The sequence below is a fragment of the Salvelinus namaycush genome, chromosome 23, assembly GCF_016432855.1.
Source record: "Salvelinus namaycush isolate Seneca chromosome 23, SaNama_1.0, whole genome shotgun sequence".
In the NCBI taxonomy this organism is placed as follows: Eukaryota; Metazoa; Chordata; class Actinopteri; order Salmoniformes; family Salmonidae; genus Salvelinus; species Salvelinus namaycush.
The window spans coordinates 3,248,965-3,270,443 of record NC_052329.1 but is presented as its reverse complement, the minus strand read 5'-3'; the positions used below and the strand labels follow the sequence as shown (position 1 = coordinate 3,270,443).

The following is a 21,479-nucleotide window of genomic DNA, read 5'->3' as shown; positions in this document are numbered from 1 at the left end:
AGTTTAGTAGAGAGACTGGAGCTGGACTGACTGGAGTTTAGTAGAGAGACTGGAGCTGGACTGACTGGAGTTTAGTAGAGAGACTGGAGCTGGACTGACTGGAGTTTAGTAGAGAGACTGGAGCTGGACTGACTGGAGTTTAGTAGAGAGACTGGAGCTGGACTGACTGGAGTTTAGTAGAGAGACTGGAGCTGGACTGACTGGAGTTTAGCAGAGAGACTGGAGCTGGACTGACTGGAGTTTAGTAGAGAGACTGGAGCTGGACTGACTGGAGTTTAGTAGAGAGACTGGAGCTGGACTGACTGGAGTTTAGCAGAGAGACTGGAGCTGGACTGACTGGAGTTTAGTAGAGAGACTGGAGCTGGACTGACTGGAGTTTAGTAGAGAGACTGGAGCTGGACTGACTGGAGTTTAGTAGAGAGACTGGAGCTGGACTGACTGGAGTTTAGTAGAGAGACTGGAGCTGGACTGACTGGAGTTTAGCAGAGAGACTGGAGCTGGACTGACTGGAGTTTAGTAGAGAGACTGGAGCTGGACTGACTGGAGTTTAGTAGAGAGACTGGAGCTGGACTGACTGGAGTTTAGCAGAGAGACTGGAGCTGGACTGACTGGAGTTTAGTAGAGAGACTGGAGCTGGACTGACTGGAGTTTAGTAGAGAGACTGGAGCTGGACTGACTGGAGTTTAGTAGAGAGACTGGAGCTGGACTGACTGGAGTTTAGTAGAGAGACTGGAGCTGGACTGACTGGACCAGTAACAGCAGAGCTCAACCCAGTTCATTTCAGATCAAGTCCCGATAACATCAGATAAACCCCACAAACACAAACACACACACACACACACACACACACACACACAGAGGAACTGTACAGTATATTCTCACTCATAGTCAAGAGAGAGTAATGTCCGTCTCCGCCTGCCAGTCCGTCCGTCTCCGCCTGCCAGTCGGTCCGTCCGTCTCCGCCTGCCAGTCCGTCCGTCTCTGTTTGTCCCCCCATCCCCTCTTTTTACGCTGCTGCTACTCTCTGTTTATCATATATGCATAGTCACTTTAACTATATTTAACCATTCATGTACATACTACCTCAATTGGGCCGACCAACCGGTGCTCCCGCACATTGGCTAACCGTGCTATCTGCATTGTGTCCCGCCGCCCACCACCCGCCAACCCCTCTTTTATGCTACTGCTACTCTCTGTTCATCATATATGCATAGTCACTTTAACCATATCTACATGTACATACTACCTCAATCAGCCTGACTAACCGGTGCCTGTATGTAGCCTCGCTACTTTTATAGCCTCGCTACTGTATATAGCCTGTCTTTTTACTGTTGTTTTATTTCTTTACCTACCTATTGTTCACCTAATACCTTTGTTGCACTATTGGTTAGAGCCTGTAAGTAAGCATTTCACTGTAAGGTCTACACCTGTTGTATTCAGCATTTCACTGTAAGGTCTACACCTGTTGTATTCAGCATTTCACTGTAAGGTCTACACCTGTTGTATTCAGCATTTCACTGTAAGGTCTACTACACCTGTTGTATTCAGTACACGTGACAAATAAACTTTGATTTGGTTTATAGTAGCTCCATTCCACTCTACAGACCGGGGTGGGAAAGTTCACTGTGGCAACACATACTCACAGCCCCAACAGATACAGGTAGTCTACAGGCAGGCACACACACACACACACACACACACACACACACACACACACACACACACACACACACACACACACACACACACACACACACACACACACACACACACACACACACACACACACACACACACACACACACACGAGACAAAGCAAGACACACAAAGACATCACTATTATTAAGTCATTACATTACAGCAGGGGTCCTGACCCACGCTCTTAGAGGGGGGAATCTGGGGGCTTTCCAAACAGACACGGACACACACACACTACATTTACATTTAAGTCATTTAGCAGACGCTCTTATCCAGAGCGACTTACAAGTACATACATTCATACTTTTTTTTGTACTGGCCCCCCGTGGGAATCGAACCCACAACCCTGGCGTTGCAAGCGCCATGCTCTACCAACTGAGCCACACGGGGCACTACAAGCAAGCAAGCAAGCAAGCCAGCCAGCCAGCCAGCCAGCCAGCCAGGCAGGCAGGCAGGCAGCCAGGCAGGCAGGCAGGCAGGCAGGCAGGCAGGCAGGCAGGCAGGCAGGCAGGCAGGCAGGCAGGCAGGCAGGCAGGCAGGCAGGCAGGCAGGCAGGCAGGCAGGCAGGCAGGCAGGCAGGCAGGCAGGCAGGCAGGCCTCTGAAGAGACACTCAGGGAGAGGGGGAGCCAGGTTAATGCAGCTGACTGGGCAGCATGAGTCATGGCATGTGGTGGCTAGCATATAGCCTGGAAAAGCCCTCCAGTCAGTCACACATGACACTGGATACAGACAGACCGAGTCTGCAAGGCATTCTAGTTGTTATGGATACGTTTAGCCAAGATAGGTATTTGACTCAGAGTAGTTGAAGTTAATGGTATGTTTATGCTAGGATCTGTAGAGAATGTGATTAGAAAGGGAGGTTAACCTAAACAGATAGAGGAATGAGGGAGATCTGGCCTTGCTTGTGTGTGTGTGTGTCTGTGTCTGTGTCTGTGTCTGTGTCTGTGTGTGTGTGTGTGTGTGTGTGTGTGTGTGTGTGTGTGTGTGTACGCCTGTATGTAAGCACTCCCCATTCGCTGACAAAGGAAGTGAACACGTCCTTTATATGAAGGCCAGTGAAAAGCAGGCGTCTTTGTGTGAGTGAGTTATATAATCAAACAGAGAGAGACAGAGAGAACGCATACATATCAACCAGCCTAACACTACTAGAATCGGAAGTCAAATGTCTACTGTTTGTTGATGATCTGGTGCTTCTGTCCCCAACCAAGGAGGGCCTACAGCAGCACATAGATCTTCTGCACAGATTCTGTCAGACCTGGGCCCTGACAGTAAATCTCAGTAAGACAAAAATAATGGTGTTCCAAAAAAGGTCCAGTTGCGAGGACCACAAATACAAATTCCATCTAGACACCGTTGCCCTAGAGCACACAAAAAAAATATACATACCTCAGCCTAAACAACAGCCCCACAGGTAACTTCCACAAAGCTGTGAACGATCTGAGAGACAAGGCATGAGGCGCCTTCTAGACCATCAAAAGGAACATAACATTCGACATACCAATTAGGATCTGGCTAAAAATACTTGAATCAGGTATAGAACCCATCGCCCTTCATGGTTGTGATGTCTGGGGTACGCTCACCAACCAATAATTCACAACATGGGACAAACACCAAATTGAGACTCTGCATGCAGAATTCTACAAAAATATCCTCTGTGTACAACGTAGAATAACAAATAATGCATTCAGAGCAGAATAAGGCCGATACCCGCTAATGATCAAAATCCAGAAAAGAGCCGTTAAATTCTACAACCACCTAAAAGGAAGCGATTCCCGTTCCGGTTGGAACGTTATTGAATATTTATGATAACAACATCCTGAAGATTGATTCTCTACTGAGTTTGACAAGTTTATTCGACCAGTAATATAACTTTTTGAAGTTGTCGTCCGACGTTCGCCTGGACCTGCGCGAGCGTTTGGACATGTGCACTAAACGTGCTAGCAAAAGTAGCTACTTGGACATAATTAATGGACATTATCGAACAAAACAACAATTTATTGTGGAACTAGGATTCCTGGGAGTGCATTCTGATGAAGATCATCAAAGGTAAGGGAATATTTATGATGTAATTTCGTATTTCTGTTGACTCCAACATGGCGGAGAAATGTTTTTTATATCTGAGCGCCGTCTCAGATTATTGCATGGTTTGCTTTTTCCGTAAAGTTTTTTTGAAATCTGACACAGCGGTTGCATTAAGAACAAGTGTATCTTTAATTCTATGTAAAACATGTATCTTTCATCAAAGTTTATGATGAGTATTTCTGTTATTTGATGTGGCTCTCTGCAATTTCTCCGGATATTTTGGAGGCATTTCTGAACATGGCGCCAATGTAAACTGAGATTTGTGGATATAAATATGCACATTATCGAACAAAACATACATGTATTGTGTAACATGATGTCCTATGAGTGTCATCTGATGAAGATCATCAATGGTTATTGATTCATCTTATCTCTATTTCTGCTTTTTGTGACTCCTGTCTTTGCCTCGGAAAATGGCTGTGTTTTTCTGTGGCTATGCACTGACCTAACATAATCGTTTGGTGTGCTTTCGCCGTAAATCGTTTTTGAAATCAGACATGTTGGCTGGATTCACAACATGTGTAGCTTTAATTTGGTGTCTTTCATGTGTGATTTCATGAAAGATTGATTTTTATAGTATTTTATTTGAATTTGGCACGCTGCATTTTTACTGGCTTTTGGCCAAGTGGGACGTTAGCGTCCCACCTATCCCAGAGAAGTTAACTGCGCCACTCGAGCTCCAGAGTGGCGCAGAGGTCTAAGCCACTGCATCTCAGTGCAAGAGACGTCACTACAGTACCTGGTTCGAATCCAGGCTGCCTCACATCCGGCCGTGATTGGGAGTCCCATCGGGCGGCACAGAATTGGCGCAGCGTCGTCATGGTGTTTGGCCGGGGTTGGCCGTCATTGTAAATAAGAATTTGTTCTTAACTGACTTGCCTAGTTAAAAAAAGGTTAAATAAAATGTTTTTTTCCCTCTTTATTTGCACATCATTACAACACTGTATGTAGACATAATATGACATTTGAAATGTCTCTATTATTTAGGAATTTTTACTGTTGATTATTATTATCTAGTTTCACTTTCTTTGGCAATGTAAACATATGTTTCCCATGCCAATAAAGCCCTTGAAATGAAATGAGAGCGAGAGATAGAGAGAGAGAAATCTGAGTTGTTGACCAATAGTATTACTGTAAAATGAACCTCCGATCTGACATCAGACAATCAGGATGTAACCTCTATCTCAGAGGTGAGACAATGGGGGCTGGAGAGACAACACAGAGGAAATGATTGCATACAGTTGATACGTCCCGTCGGGGGCTGCTCTACAACTGTGACTGACCCAAAATGAAGGAAAGCTTTGACAGACCAGTGGAGGCTGCTGGGTGGAGGACGACTCATAATACATGGCTAGAACAGAGCGAATGGAATGTTATCAAACTCATGGAAACCATGTGTTTGATGCATTTGATACCATTCAACAATTTCTGCTCCAGCCATTAGCACGAGCCCGTCCTCCCCAATTAAGGTGCCACCAGCCTCCTGTGGTACAGACTCAGTGAGCATAGCCTTGCTATTAAGAAAGGCCGCCATAGCCTGTCTTCTCTTGAGAGCCAGGTCTGCCTATGTGCACACTGCCCACAAAATGAGGTGGAAACTGAGCTGCACTTCCTAACCTCCTGCTCAATGTATGACCATATTAGAGACACATATTTCCCTCAGATTACACAGATCCACAAAGAATTTGAAAAAAACAAACCCGATTTTGATGAACTCCCATATCTACTGGGGGAAATACCACAGTGTGCCATCACAGCAGCAAGATGTGTGACCTGTTGCCACAAGAAAACCAGTGGGCAACCAGTGAAGAACAAACACCATTGTAAATACAACCTATATTTATGTTTATTTATTTTCTCTTTTGTACTTTAACTATTTGCACATCATTACAACACTGTAAATAGACATAATATGACATTTGAAATGTCTTTATTTTTTTGGAACTTTTGTGAGTAATATTTACTGATCACTTTTTACTGTTGATTTCACTTTTGTTTATTGCCTATTTCACTTGCTTAGGCAATGTAAACATATGTTTCCCATGACAATAAAGCCTCTTGAATTGAGAGAAAGTTCACAAATAAAAATGACTTAAAAGATGACTGGACTTCAGTAGTGGAATGTATAAGTGTCTATATATCTAAACCAGGAAGTCTGCATCTACTTACATTCCTCTGTTACACTTGGAACTCAACTGACTGCATTCTCCATTACCATACAGAGGAAGAGCCCCCAGCTACTATCTTCAATTATAGAATGGGTCTGGGTGATGTAAAACTATTGCCCAAAATAGGCTGCTATATCATTGGGAAATTATTCCCTATATAGCCAGTGTTTGCTGAGGGGAAAATGATTCCATTAGAGGCAGAAATATGTAAGGCCAAGCTCAGATGTTTTCTACCTACTGTAGGTGAGGTATTTGGGTAAACATTACCCCGAGGACTTAGAAAACAGAGTAGAGAGGGTTAATGGAATGCTGTGAGGAGCGGTGGCTGGAAACGCTGATACCAGGGGACTTTGATCAATGTGTGAGAGTGGGTCTTAGAGAGAGAGAGAGAGAGAGAAAAGTGGGCTCTATAAACTCAGAGTAGACTTTGATCTGAGTGACTTGTGCTCGCGCACACACACACACACACACACACACACTAAACACAATCAAGGCATTGTGGGATTGAATACGCCCATCCCATTACATGTATTCACAGAGGGACATACAGTTAAAGTCGGAAGTTTACATACACCTTAGCCAAATACATTTAAACTCAGTTTTTCACAATTCCTGACATTTAATCCTAGTAAAAAATCCCTGTCTTAGGTCAGTTAGGATCACCACTTTATTTTAAGAATGTGAAATGTCAGAATAATAGAAGAGAGAATTATTTATTTCAGCTTTTATTTCTTTCATCACATTCCCAGTGGGTCAGAAGTTTACATACACTCAATTAGTATGTGGTTGCATTGCCTTTAAATTGTTTAACTTGGGTCAAACGTTTTGGGTAGCCTTCCACAAGCTTTCCACAATAAGTTGGGTGAATTTTGGCCCATTCCTCCTGACAGAGCTGGTATAACTGAGTCAGGTTTGTAGGCCTCGTTGCTCGCACACACTTTTTCAGTTCTGCCCACAAATTTTCTATAGGATTGAGGTCAGGGCTTTGTGATGGCCACTCCAATACCTTGACTTATTTTGCCACAACTTTGGAAGTATGCTTGGGATCATTTTCCATCTGGAAGACCCATTTGCGACCAAGCTTTAACATTCTGATTGATGTCTTGAGATGTTGCTTCAAAATATCCACATAATTTTTCTTCCTCATGATGCCATCTATTTTGTGAAGTGCACCAGTCCCTCCTGCAGCAAAGCATCCCCACAACATGATGCTGCCACCCCCGTGCTTCACGGTTGGGATGGTGTTCTTCGGCTTGCAAGCTTCCCCCTTTTTCCTCCAAACAAAACGTTGGTCATTATGGTCAAACAGTTCTATTTTTGTTTCATCAGACCAGAGGACATTTCGTCCCCATGTGCAGTTGCAAACCATAGTCTGGATTTTTTATGGCGGTTTTGGAGCAGTTGCTTCTTCCTTGCGGAGTTGCCATTCAGGTTATGTACCTGTTTCCTCCACCATCTTCATAAGGTCCTTTGCTGTTGTTCTGGGATTGATTTGCACTTTTCTCACCAAAGTACGTTCATCTCTAGGAGACAGAACGAGTCTCCTTCCTGAGCGGTATGACGGCTGCATGGTTCCATGGTGTTTATACTTGCATACTATTGTTGGTACAGATGAACGTGGTACCTTCAGGTGTTTGAAATTGCTCCCAAGGATGAACCAGACTTGTGGAGGTCTTCAATTTGTTTCGTTGAGGTCTTGGTTGATATCTTTCGATTTTCCCATGATGTCAAGCAAAGAGGCACTGAGTTTGAAGGTAGGCCTTTAAATACATCCACAGGTACACCTCCAATTTACTTATCAGAAGCTTCTAAAGCCATGACATAATTTTCTGGAATTTTCCAAGCTGTTTAAAGGCACAGTCAACTTAATGTATGTAAACTTCTGACCCACTGGAATTGTGATACAGTGAATTATAAGTTAAATAATCTGTCTGTAAACAATTGTTGTAAAAATTACTTGTGTCATGCACAAAGTAGATGTCCTAACCGACTTGCCAAAACTACAATTTGTTAACAAAAAATGTGTAGAGTGGTTGAAAAACGAGTTTTAATGACTCCAACCTAAGTGTATGTAAACTTCTGACTTCACCTGTATATATAGAAACCTGTTCCTGATGGAACACACACTCACAGGGCACCTCATCTTCCTGATGGAACACACACATGCCTACACACTCACAGGGCACCTCATCTTCCTGATGGAACACACACATGCCTACACACTCACAGGGCACCTCATCTTCCTGATGGAACACACACATGCCTACACACTCACAGGGCACCTCATCTTCCTGATGGAACACACACATGCCTACACACTCACAGGGCACCTCATCTTCCTGATGGAACACACACATGCCTACACACTCACAGGGCACCTCATCTTCCTGATGGAACACACACATGCCTACACACTCACAGGGCACCTCATCTTCCTGATGGAACACACACATGCCTACACACTCACAGGGCACCTCATCTTTGACCCAACTGACAGAAGTATGAAGTGAATAGGAAACAATGTAGAAAAGAGACAGATCGTGAAGGACCCAGCTAGTAGCCAGCTCAGAGAGAGAGAGAGAGGACCCAGCTAGTAGCCAGCTCAGAGAGAGAGAGAGAGAGAGAGAGAGAGGACCCAGCTAGTAGCCAGCTCAGAGAGAGAGAGAGAGAGAGAGAGAGAGAGAGAGAGAGAGAGAGAGAGAGAGAGAGAGAGAGAGAGGACCCAGCTAGTAGCCAGCTCAGAGAGAGAGAGAGAGAGAGAGAGAGAGAGAGAGAGAGAGAGAGAGAGAGAGGACCCAGCTAGTAGCCAGCTCAGAGAGAGAGAGAGAGAGAGAGAGAGAGAGAGAGAGAGAGAGAGAGACAGAGAGAGAGAGAGAGAGAGAGAGAGAGAGGACCCAGCTAGTAGCCAGCTCAGAGAGAGAGAGAGAGAGAGAGAGAGAGAGAGAGAGAGAGAGAGAGAGAGAGAGAGAGAGAGAGAGAGGACCCAGCTAGTAGCCAGCTCAGAAAGAGAGAGAGAGAGAGAGAGAGAGAGAGAGAGAGACAGAGAGAGAGAGAGACAGAGAGAGAGAGAGAGAGAGAGAGAGAGGACCCAGCTAGTAGCCAGCTCAGAGAGAGAGAGAGAGAGAGAGAGAGAGAGAGAGAGAGAGAGAGAGAGAGAGAGAGAGAGAGAGAGAGAGAGAGAGAGAGAGAGGAGAGAGAGGACCCAGCTAGTAGCCAGCTCAGAGAGAGAGAGAGAGAGAGAGAGAGAGAGAGAGAGAGAGAGAGAGAGAGAGAGAGAGAGAGACAGAGAGAGACAGAGAGAGAGAGAGACAGAGAGACAGAGAGACAGAGAGACAGAGAGACAGAGAGAGAGAGAGAGAGAGAGAGAGAGAGAGAGAGAGGACCCAGCTAGTAGCCAGCTCCTATGGTAGGTTCACCTATAGCTCATCTCTTGGCAGTAGCACTGTAGACTACTTTATCACTGACCTCAACCCAGAGTCTCTCAGAGCGTTCACAGTCAGCCCACTGACACCCCTATCAGACCACAGCAAAATCACAGTCTACTTGAACAGAGCAATACTCAATCATGAGGCATCAAAGCCAAAGGAACTGAGTAACATTAAGAAATGCTATAGATGGAAGGAATGCAGTTTGGAAACCTACCAAAAAACAATTAGGCAACAGCAAATTCAATCCCTTTTAGACAACTTCCTGGGTAAAATGTTCCACTGCAATAGTGAAGGTGTAAACTTGGCAGTAGAAAATCTTAACAGTATATTTGACCTCTCAGCTTCCCTATCAAATCTAAAAATCTCAAATAGAAAACCGAAGAAAATGAACAACAATGACAAATGGTTTGATAAAGAATGCAAAAATCTAAGAAATAAATTGAGAAACCTGTCCAACCAAAAACATAGAGACCCGGAAAACCTGAGTCTACGCCTTCACTATGGTGAATCACTAAAACAATACAGAAATACACTACGGAAAAAGAAGGAACAGCACGTCAGAAATCAGCTCAATGTAATTGAAGACTCCATAGACTCTAACCAATTCTGGGAAAATTGGAAAACACTAAACAAACAACAACACGAAGAATTATCTATCCAAAATGGAGATGTATGGGTAAACCACTTCTCCAATCTTTTTGGCTCTATAACAAAGAATAAAGAGCAAAAACATATACATGATCAAATACAAATCCTAGAATCAACTATTAAAGACTACCAGAACCCACTGGATTCTCCAATTACCTTGAATGAGTTACAGGACAAAATAAAAACCCTCCAACCCAAAAAGGCCTGTGGTGTTGATGGTATCCTTAATGAAATGATCAAATATACAGACAACAAATTCCAATTGGCTATACTAAAACTCTTTAACATCGTCCTTAGCTCTGGCATCTTCCCCAATATTTGGAACCAAGGACTGATCACCCCAATCCACAAAAGTGGAGACAAATTTGACCCCAATAACTACCGTGGAATATGCGTCAACAGTAACCTTGGGAAAATCCTCTGCATTATCATTAACAGCAGACTCATACATTTCCTCAATGAAAACAATGTACTGAGCAAATGTCAAATTGGCTTTTTACCAAATTACCGTACAACAGACCATGTATTCACCCTACACACCCTAATTGACAACCAAACAAACCAAAACAAAGGCAAAGTCTTCTCATGCTTTGTTGATTTCAAAAAAGCCTTCGACTCAATTTGGCATGAGGGTCTGCTATACAAATTGATGGAAAGTGGTGTTGGGGGTAAAACATACGACATTATAAAATCCATGTACACAAACAACAAGTGTGCGGTTAAAATTTGCAAAAAACACACACATTTCTTCACACAGGGTCGTGGGGTGAGACAGGGATGCAGCTTAAGCCCCACCCTCTTCAACATATATATCAACGAATTGGCGCGGGCACTAGAACAGTCTGCAGCACCCGGTCTCACCCTACTAGAATCCGAAGTCAAATGTCTACTGTTTGCTGATGATCTGGTGCTTCTGTCACCAACCAAGGAGGGCCTACAGCAGCACCTAGATCTTCTGCACAGATTCTGTCAGACCTGGGCCCTGACAGTAAATCTCAGTAAGACCAAAATAATGGTGTTCCAAAAAAGGTCCAGTCACCAGGACCACAAATTCCATCTAGACACCGTTGCCCTAGAGCACACAAAAAACTATACATACCTCGGCCTAAACATCAGCACCACAGGTAACTTCCACAAAGCTGTGAACGATCTGAGAGACAAGGCAAGAAGGGCCTTCTATGCCATCAAAAGGAACATAAATTTCAACATACCAATTAGGATCTGGCTAAAAATACTTGAATCAGTCATAGAGCCCATTGCCCTTTATGGTTGTGAGGTCTGGGGTCCGCTCACCAACCAAGATTTCACAAAATGGGACAAACACCAAATTGAGACTCTGCATGCAGAATTCTGCAAAAATATCCTCCGTGTACAACGTAGAACACCAAATAATGCATGCAGAGCAGAATTAGGCCGATACCCACTAATTATCAAAATCCAGAAAAGAGCCGTTAAATTCTACAACCACCTAAAAGGAAGCGATTCCCAAACCTTCCATAACAAAGCCATCACCTACAGAGAGATGAACCTGGAGAAGAGTCCCCTAAGCAAGCTGGTCCTAGGGCTCTGTTCACAAACCACAGAGCCCCAGGACAACAGCACAATTAGACCCAACCAAATCATGAGAAAACAAAAAGATAATTACTTGACACATTGGAAAGAATTAACAAAAAAAGAGCAAACTAGAATGCTATTTGGCCCTAAACAGAGAGTACACAGTGGCAGAATACCTGACCACTGTGACTGACCCAAACTTAAGGAAAGCTTTGACTATGTACAGACTCAGTGAGCATAGCCTTGCTATTGAGAAAGGCCGCCGTAGGCAGACATGGCTCTCAAGAGAAGACAGGCTATGTGCACACTGCCCACAAAATGAGGTGGAAACTGAGCTGCACTTCCTAACCTCCTGCCCAATGTATGACCATATTAGAGAGACATATTTCCCTCAGATTACACAGATCCACAAAGAATTTGAAAACAAATCCAATTTTGATAAACTCCCATATCTACTGGGAGAAATTCCACAGTGTGCCATCACAGCAGCAAGATTTGTGACCTGTTGCCACAAGAAAAGGGCAACCAGTGAAGAACAAACACCATTGTAAATACAACCCATATTTATGCTTATTTATTTTAACTTGTGTGCTTTAACCATTTGTACATTGTTACAACACTGTGTATATATAATATAACATTTGTAATGTCTTTATTGTTTTGAAACTTCTGTATGTGTAATGTTTACTGTTAATTTGTATTGTTTATTTCACTTTTGTATAATATCTACCTCACTTGCTTTGGCAATGTTAACACATGTTTCCCATGCCAATAAAGCCCCTTGAATTGAATTGAATTGAATTGAGAGAGAGAGGACCCAGCTAGTAGCCAGCTCAGAGAGAGAGAGAGAGAGAGAGAGAGAGGACCCAGCTAGTAGCCAGCTCAGAGAGAGAGAGAGAGAGAGAGAGAGAGAGAGAGAGGACCCAGCTAGTAGCCAGCTCAGAGAGAGAGAGAGAGAGAGAGAGAGAGAGAGAGAGAGAGAGAGAGAGAGAGAGAGAGAGAGAGAGAGAGAGAGAGAGAGAGAGAGAGAGAGAGAGGACCCAGCTAGTACCCAGCTCAGAGAGAGAGAGAGAGAGAGAGAGAGAGAGGACCCAGATAGGACCCAGCTCAGAGAGAGAGAGAGAGAGAGAGAGAGAGAGAGAGAGAGGACCCAGCTAGTACCCAGCTCAGAGAGAGAGAGAGAGAGAGAGAGAGAGAGGACCCAGCTAGTAGCCAGCTCAGAGAGAGAGAGAGAGAGAGAGAGAGAGAGAGAGAGAGAGGACCCAGCTAGTACCCAGCTCAGAGAGAGAGAGAGAGAGAGAGAGAGAGAGGACCCAGCTAGTAGCCAGCTCAGAGAGAGAGAGAGAGAGAGAGAGAGAGAGAGAGAGAGAGAGAGAGAGAGAGAGAGAGGACCCAGCTAGTACCCAGCTCAGAGAGAGAGAGAGAGAGAGAGAGGACCCAGATAGGACCCAGCTCAGAAAGACAAGAGGACCCAGATAGGACCCAGCTCAGACAAAGAGAGAGGACCCAAGTCAGAGAGAGGAGGACACAGATAGGACCCAGCACGGAGAGAGTGATAGAAAGAAACACACAGATACAAAGGTCAAGGGTCGCACACTAGAAGGTGACACTTACATTAGCTCCACCCCCAGGACCATGGGCACCTTGTCTCCGGAGTGGTTGCTACGGAAACGCAGGCGGAAGAGGTGGCTGGCCCCAGGCTGCCGTGATGTCAGCATTCCAGAGGTGCTTCTGACGGGTGATAGGTTGACATCCTCGGCCTGGCACGGTCCCACCCAAATTTGGCCCCTCAGAGCATAGTCTATCACTGCGTAGCTGTCCTCACTGAGAGACAGAGAGCGAGAGGGAGAATGAGAGAGAGAGCGAGAGGGAGAATGAGAGAGAGAGCGAGAATGAGAGACAGAGAGCGAGAGGGAGAGTGTCATCTGTTGGCAGACTGAAGTTGTAGGGCCATCACAGCAGCAAGATGTGTGACCTGTTCCCACAAGAAAAGGGTAACCAGTGGAGAACAAACACAATTATAAATATATATTTATCTGTTTATTTCAACTATTTGCACACTGTTATAACAGTGTACATAGCCAATAATGTCATATTTTAAATGTCTATATTACTATTTATTTTATTTTAATGTGAGTGTAATGATTACTGGGAGAAAAAAAAAGGTTTATTTCCTGTCTATTTATCTTGCTTTGGCAATGTAAACACACGTTTATGTCGCTCTCGAGAGCGAGAAAGAGAGAAAGAGAGAAAGAGAGAAAGAGAGAGAGAAAGAGAGAGAGAAAGAGAGAAAGAGAAAGAGAAAAAGAGAAAGAGAGAGAAGAGAGGAGAGAGGAGAGAGGAGAGAGGAGTGAGAAGAGAGGAGAGAGAAGAGAGAAGAGAGGAGAGAGGAGAGAGGAGAGAGGAGTGAGAAGAGAGGAGAGAGAAGAGAGAAGAGAGGAGAGAGGAGAGAGGAGTGAGAAGAGAGGAGAGAGAGAGAAGAATGTCCTGGTGCTAAGTAGGAATCCTGAGATGTTGTATTTATGATGTATCCCCATTAGTTCCTGCCACTACCCTGGTAGGTAGACTGATGACCTGAACCAGGTTGCAGGCACTGGTTACAATTTAAAAGCTTTTTCTTGAGTGGGCCAGTCAATATTTAAAAACCACCCAGAAAATATACCTCTGTTGATATCACATACATTATCAAGCATTTCACACATTATCAGGTGAGGCAGATGAACCTGTAGCCATATTACTTTAACAGTATTTAGCATGAGGTCCTCTCTAAGCTTTACAGGAATGTGTTAATGTGGGCTATTTTTAAACACTTATGGGATGCTTGACTGTTTTCATTGGTTTACTGGGAAGAGTCGCTCTTCCAACGCCCCTGGGATAACGTACATTGTCATTGTCGCAACGCAGCCTTATAATGCTGTGAAAGGATCCAAAAACCCAAATTATTTGGGTGGATCCCATCCTCCTTATAATATGAAAATGGTCAAAAGATGTCAGACCCACAGAGCTCAAACAAACAAAGATGGAAGATTAAGCTTGGAAGAGAGAAGACAGAGGGAAAAAAGCAGAAGGAGGGAAGGAAAGGTGAGAGGAAAAAAAAGAGGAGGGTGAGGGAGAGGAAGAGGAGAAGAGGGTGAGGGAAAGGAGGGTGAGGGAGAGGAGGGTGAGGATAGAGAAGAGGAGAAGATGAAGAGGAGGGTGAGGGAAAGGAGATGAGGAGAAGAGGGTGAGGGAGAGAAGAGGGGATGAGGAGAGGAAGGGGAGAAGAGGAGAGGGTGAGGAAGAGGAGGGTGAGGGAGGAAGAGGAGAAGAGGGTGAGGGAGGAAGAGGAGAAGAGGGTGAGGGAGAGAATAGGGGATGAAGAGGAGAGGAAGTGGAGAAGAGGAGAGGAAGAGGGTGACGAAAGTGAGGGAGAGGAAGGGGAGAAGAGGAGATGAAGAGGAGAGGGTGGGGGAGAAGAGGAGAGGGTGGGGGAGAAGAGGAGAGGCCAGCTGCTGTGTAGTAGTGGTGAGTCGTTACACAAGTGTTCCTGTGGGTCAGGGTTTTCCTGAACAGAGAATAAAATCTAATTTTATTTGTCACGTACACATGGTTAGCAGATGTTAATGCGAGTGTAGCGAAATGCTTGTGCTTCTAGTTCCGACAGTGCAGTAATATCTAACAAATAATCTAACAATTTCACAACAACTACCTAATACACACAAGTGTAAAGGAATGAATAAGAATATGTACATATAAATATATGGATGAGTGATGGCCGTGCGGCATAGGCAAGATGCAGTAGATGGTATAGAGTATATACATATGAGATGAGTAATGGAGGGTATGTAGTGTCACTCAGCAATGCATCTCTCCACAACAATTGTTTAATTTGTTACATTCTTACATTTTATGTCATTTAGCAGATCCTCTGATCTGGAGCGACTTACAGTTGTTTGTTAATCAACAATACACATCGGTAGATGGGCAGGTGAACCGCACATCAGAGCCATCTCCTCTCCAGGTCAAACAGCAGTAGAATCACCCTGGCTAGACGAGGATATGAGGATAGGTAGTCCAAGAGGGACCGGCCAGTAGCATGGAGTCCAGGGTTAACGTTGGCTATGCTCCCCCTGTCAAGCTCTACTGTTGACCTAATGTACCGTGACCTAGCTTCCAATTAGTCTAGCCAGTGCTTTTATTTCTGTTCATGCAGAGAAAGAGAAATAGAAAGAGAGAGAGAAAGAGAGAGAGAAAGAGAGAGAGAAAGAGAGAGAGAAAGAGAGAAACCGAGAGAGAGAAAGAGAGAGAGAAAGAGAGAGAGAAAGAGAGAAACCGAGAGAGAGAAAGAGAGAAACCGATAGAGGGAGAAAGAGAGAAACCGATAGAGAAAGAGAGAAAGAAAGAGAGAAACCGATAGAGGGAGAAAGAGAGAAACCGAGAGAGAAAGAGAGAAACCGATAGAGAGAGAAAGAGAGAAACCGAGAGAGAAAGAGAGAGAGGTATAGGTACCACAGCAGAACCGATTCCACACAAATCACACACCTACACGTATCCAATACCCAAATAGTCAGAGTTCTGGAAACCATTCCGCTGGAGCTGCTGTGGATCAAATTCCCAGAAACAAAAAGGTTTCAGTCATGTAGAGAAAGAGAGAGCGGCAGAACAATCCGTCTCAGACACAGCTGGAGATGGAAAAAAAGAGATTTGGCGAAATGAGAAGCACACCCACGAATGAACGAGAGCCATCTGGTTTCCAGGAAGTCATTCTTTATTGATGGCGGGCAGAATGTTCCTGAAATGGGTTTTTTTCCGGGTGAAACAAGCTTCCATTCTGATCCTGCTGACAATGTGCAGATCCATAGGCTCAGTAGAGATACACAGACACATGTACAGACATGTACAGACACATGTACAGACACACACACAGATTGTGAGCACACCAATAGAGACAGGTGTGTATTTTCGGCCAGGCCATTACACCTGCTAACATACACCTGCGCTAAAGGTTCCTCTGCTTCTTCCAGTAGTTGACGTCACAGTTGAACTGACTGAAGTGGTTAGTTTTCATTACTAAGAGCTGTCATGAGTCCCTCTACTAAATCAACCAGAGAGCCTGGCAGGCTCATTCCCCAGAAACGGACCCAGATCTTCTGAGAAAGTGAAAGATAAAAACAAGAAGACACACCCTGTTACTGGAGCCACGTGGCTACACTTCCACTGTCACCATGTTGGGACAGGGTGCTGAGGTGTGTTCTGGGAAACGGCCCACACTCCAAAGTCACACTTGACTCATACCAGAGAGACAACACATGAACAACAGAGTTTCTGTCGCAATGACCTACAGAGAATCTGAGCTTGCCATGGTCATAATGACCATACCTAAACTTTCCTTCATCATCATCACCACCACCCTCCCTTATCTGTGGAATTGGCAGCGATTGGCTAGTGAAAATATGCAGTTCACTGTGATTGGCTAGCGAGACTGGAGTTGACTGTGATTGGTCGGGGAGACTGTGGTATTGGCTGTGATTGGCTAGTGAGACTGTGGACCCACCTCTTCTTCCTGGTGAGGATGAGGACGTCGTTGAAGAGGAAGAAGTAGACCTGCTGCCGTGACGTCTTCTTAGAGAAGATGCCGTTCTCCTCCACGAAGGCGGTGAGCTCCCCTCTCTTCACCATCCACCTAGAGGACGACACCAGTGGGAAGGGCTGGGGGGGAGAGGGACACAAAGACAATCAATATCAAGGCATACAAATGGAATGTGCTCCAGACATTCCAGTGTGTGTGTGTGTGTGTGTGTGTGTGTGTGTGTGTGTGTGTGTGTGTGTGTGTGTGTGTGTGTGTGTGTGTGTGTGAACAGCTGGTTATGACGGCAGAATGTATGTTCACAGCCCTGCAGACATCTGTTAGGCCCATATGTGCCAACAGCACTTTCCCACATCACTACAACAAATGTGCCTGTCTGACAAAGTGTCTCCACAAATGTGTGTATAAGAACCTGTTTGAATATATACACTGCTCAAAAAAATAAAGGGAACACTTAAACAACACAATGTAACTCCAAGTCAATCACACTTCTGTGAAATCAAACTGTCCACTTAGGAAGCAACACTGATTGACAATAAATTTCACATGCTGTTGTGCAAATGGAATAGACAAAAGGTGGAAATTATAGGCAATTAGCAAGACACCCCCAATAAAGGAATGGTTCTGCAGGTGGTGACCACAGACCACTTCTCAGTTCCTATGCTTCCTGGCTGATGTTTTGGTCACTTTTGAATGCTGGCGGTGCTCTCACTCTAGTGGTAGCATGAGACGGAGTCTACAACCCACACAAGTGGCTCAGGTAGTGCAGTTCATCCAGGATGGCACATCAATGCGAGCTGTGGCAAAAAGGTTTGCTGTGTCTGTCAGCGTAGTGTCCAGAGCATGGAGGCGCTACCAGGAGACAGGCCAGTACATCAGGAGACGTGGAGGAGGCCGTAGGAGGGCATCAACCCAGCAGCAGGACCGCTACTTCCGCCTTTGTGCAAGGAGGTGCACTGCCAGAGCCCTGCAAAATGACCTCCAGCAGGCCACAAATGTGCATGTGTCAGCATATGGTCTCACAAGGGGTCTGAGGATCTCATCTCGGTACCTAATGGCAGTCAGGCTACCTCTGGCGAGCACATGGAGGGCTGTGCGGCCCCACAAAGAAATGCCACCCCACACCATGACTGACCCACCGCCAAACCGGTCATGCAGGAGGATGTTGCAGGCAGCAGAACGTTCTCCACGGCGTCTCCAGACTCTGTCACGTCTGTCACATGTGCTCATATGCTCAGTGTGAACCTGCTTTCATCTGTGAAGAGCACAGGGCGCCAGTGGCGAATTTGCCAATCTTGGTGTTCTCTGGCAAATGCCAAACGTCCTGCACGGTGTTGGGCTGTAAGCACAACCCCCACCTGTGGACGTCGGGCCCTCATACCACCCTCATGGAGTCTGTTTCTGACCGTTTGAGCAGACACATGCACATTTGTGGCCTGCTGGAGGTCATTTTGCAGGGCTCTGGCAGTGCACCTCCTTGCACTAAGGCGGAGGTAGCGGTCCTGCTGCTGGGTTGTTGCCCTCCTACGGCCTCCTCCACGTCTCCTGATGTACTGGCCTGTCTCCTGGTAGCGCCTCCATGCTCTGGACACTACGCTGACAGACACAGCAAACCTTTTTGCCACAGCTCGCATTGATGTGCCATCCTGGATGAACTGCACTACCTGAGCCACTTGTGTGGGTTGTAGACTCCGTCTCATGCTACCACTAGAGTGAGAGCACCGCCAGCATTCAAAAGTGACCAAAACATCAGCCAGGAAGCATAGGAACTGAGAAGTGGTCTGTGGTCACCACCTGCAGAATCACTCCTTTATTGGGGGTGTCTTGCTAATTGCCTATAATTTCCACCTTTTGTCTATTCCAATTGCACAACAGCATGTGAAATTTATTGTCAATCAGTGTTGCTTCCTAAGTGGACAGTTTGATTTCACAGAAGTGTGATTGACTTGGAGTTACATTGTGTTGTTTAAGTGTTCCCTTTATTTTTTTGAGCAGTGTATATATATACACACACACACACACACACACACACATATATATATACAGTGTCAGTCAAAAGTTGACACACCTACTCATTCAAGGGTTTTTCTTTATTTTTACTATTTTCTACATTGTACACTAATAGTGAAGACATCAAAACTATGAAATAACACATGGAATTATGTAGTAACCAAGAAAAAGTGTTCAACAAATCAAAATATGTTTTAGATTTGCCTTGATGACAGCTTTGCACACTCTTGGCATTGTCTCAACCAGCTTCACCTGGAATGCTTTTCCAACAGTCTTGAAGGAGTTCCCACGTATGCTGAGCAATTGTTGGCTGTTTTTCCCTCACTCTGCGGTCCGACTCATCCCAAACCATCTCAATTGGGTTGAGGTCAGGTCATCTGATGCAGCCCTCCATCAACTCTCCTTCTTGGTCGAATAGCCCTTACACAGCCTGGAGGTGTGTTGGGTCATTGTCTTGTTGAAAAACAAATGATAGTCCCACTAAGCGCAAACCAGATGGGATGGGTATGCTGGATAAGTGTGCCTTGAATGCTAAATAAATCACCAACAGTGTCACCAGCAAAGCACCCCCACACCATTACACCTCCATGCTTCATGGTGGGAACCACAAATGCAGAGATCATCCGTTCACCTACTCTGCGTCTCACAAAGACACGTTGGAACCAAAAATCTTGAATTTGAACTCATCAGACCAAAGGACAGATTTCTACCAGTCTAATGCCCCTTGCTCATGTTTCTTGGCCCAAGCAAGTGTCCACTTCTTATTAGTGTCCTTTAGTACTGGTTTCTTTGCAGCAAATCGACCATGACGGCTTGATTTACGCAGTCTCCTCTGAGCAGTTGATGTTGAGATGTCTGTTACTTGAACTCTGTGAAGCATTTATTTGGGCTGTAATTTCTGAGGCTGGTAACTCTAATGAATTTATCCTCTGCAGCAGAGGTAACTCTGGGTCTTCCTTTCCTCATGAGAGCCAGTTTCATCATAGCGCTTGATGGTGTTTGCAACTGCACTTGAAGAAACTTTCAAAGTTATTGACATTTTCCGCATATACTTACCTTCAAGTCTTAAATTAATAATAGACTGTTGTTTGTCTTTGCTTATTTGAGCTGTTCTTGCCATAATATGGACTTGGTCTTTTACCAAATAGGGCTATCTTCTGTATACCATCCCTAACTTGTCACAACACAACTGATTGGCTCAAATGCTAGGAAAGAAATTCCACAAATGAACTTTAAACAATGCACACCTGTTAATTGAAATGCATTCCAGGTGAATACCTCATGAAGCTGGTTGAGAGAATGCCAAGAGTATGCAAAGATGACATCAAGGCAAAGGGTGGCTACTTTGAAGAATCTCAAATATAAAATATATTTAGATTTGTTTACCAATTTTTTGGTTACTACATGATTCCATGTGTTATTTCATAGTTTTGATGTCTTCACTATTATTCTACAATGTAGAAAATATAAAAATTAAAGAAAAACCTTGGATGAGTAGGTGTGTCTGGTACTGTATGTGTGTGTGTGTGTCTGTGTGAGAGAGAAATGTGAGCATTTCTGACACAATGTCCAAAGAAACGGAAATGGAGTGTGATTCAAAGAGGACGCTGGGAAAAGACCGTGTGAACATGTGTACAGAAGATAACACTATGTGTGTGTTTATGCGTGTGTGTTTTACTCTGTAATGCAACAGTTAAATAGGACCATGATTCCTCTACATTTCACACCAGTAGAGAAACCTCATGTTGCCTCACTGTGTGTCTCTCACCTGGGAGACTGCTTGGGAAATGTCAGGTGTGACCAGGTATACTCCCAAATATTCCTCAAAAGCAGACAGACAGCTAATGGTAATGTCTTCACAGTACCTCATGGTACGGGCTTAAAAGACACAGTCCTTAGTTGCAACATACATTTTTTAACTTATTAACTAATGATATATGCCCATTGATTCTTAAAGAATATCACTTATAAATGCTTCATGAGCTTAGTTCAACTGTCGTACACCGTCAGAACCCAAAATATAATCTTGTTTACCTCCAAATGTTTGTAAATAACGTACATGTAAAAAAACTGTATAGCCTCAAACCATAGCTAAAACTATCATTTTGATATCATGGATGGTCAGTCATTGCATCCATAGCTCCGTTTATGAATTTGAAAGTAGTTACATTTCTCCTGCCCCATCCCTCAGCTTTAAGAGGCAGCTTGACCCCGTTGTTATTGTTTCACTTAAAGAGGGACTCCTCAGTAGAGGAACCAGCACCACTGTTCGCCCCCCACCGCTTTGTTGTGTGTTTGTTTTAACGACGAACGGTCAGGAGCGT

The 21,479-nt window shown here is 44.6% G+C and overlaps 1 pseudogene; it reads right to left on the bottom strand.

Annotated features, from left to right (window-relative positions):
- Nucleotides 1-21,479, bottom strand: part of LOC120018912 — a 58,454-nt pseudogene that overhangs the window by 17,880 nt on the left and 19,095 nt on the right.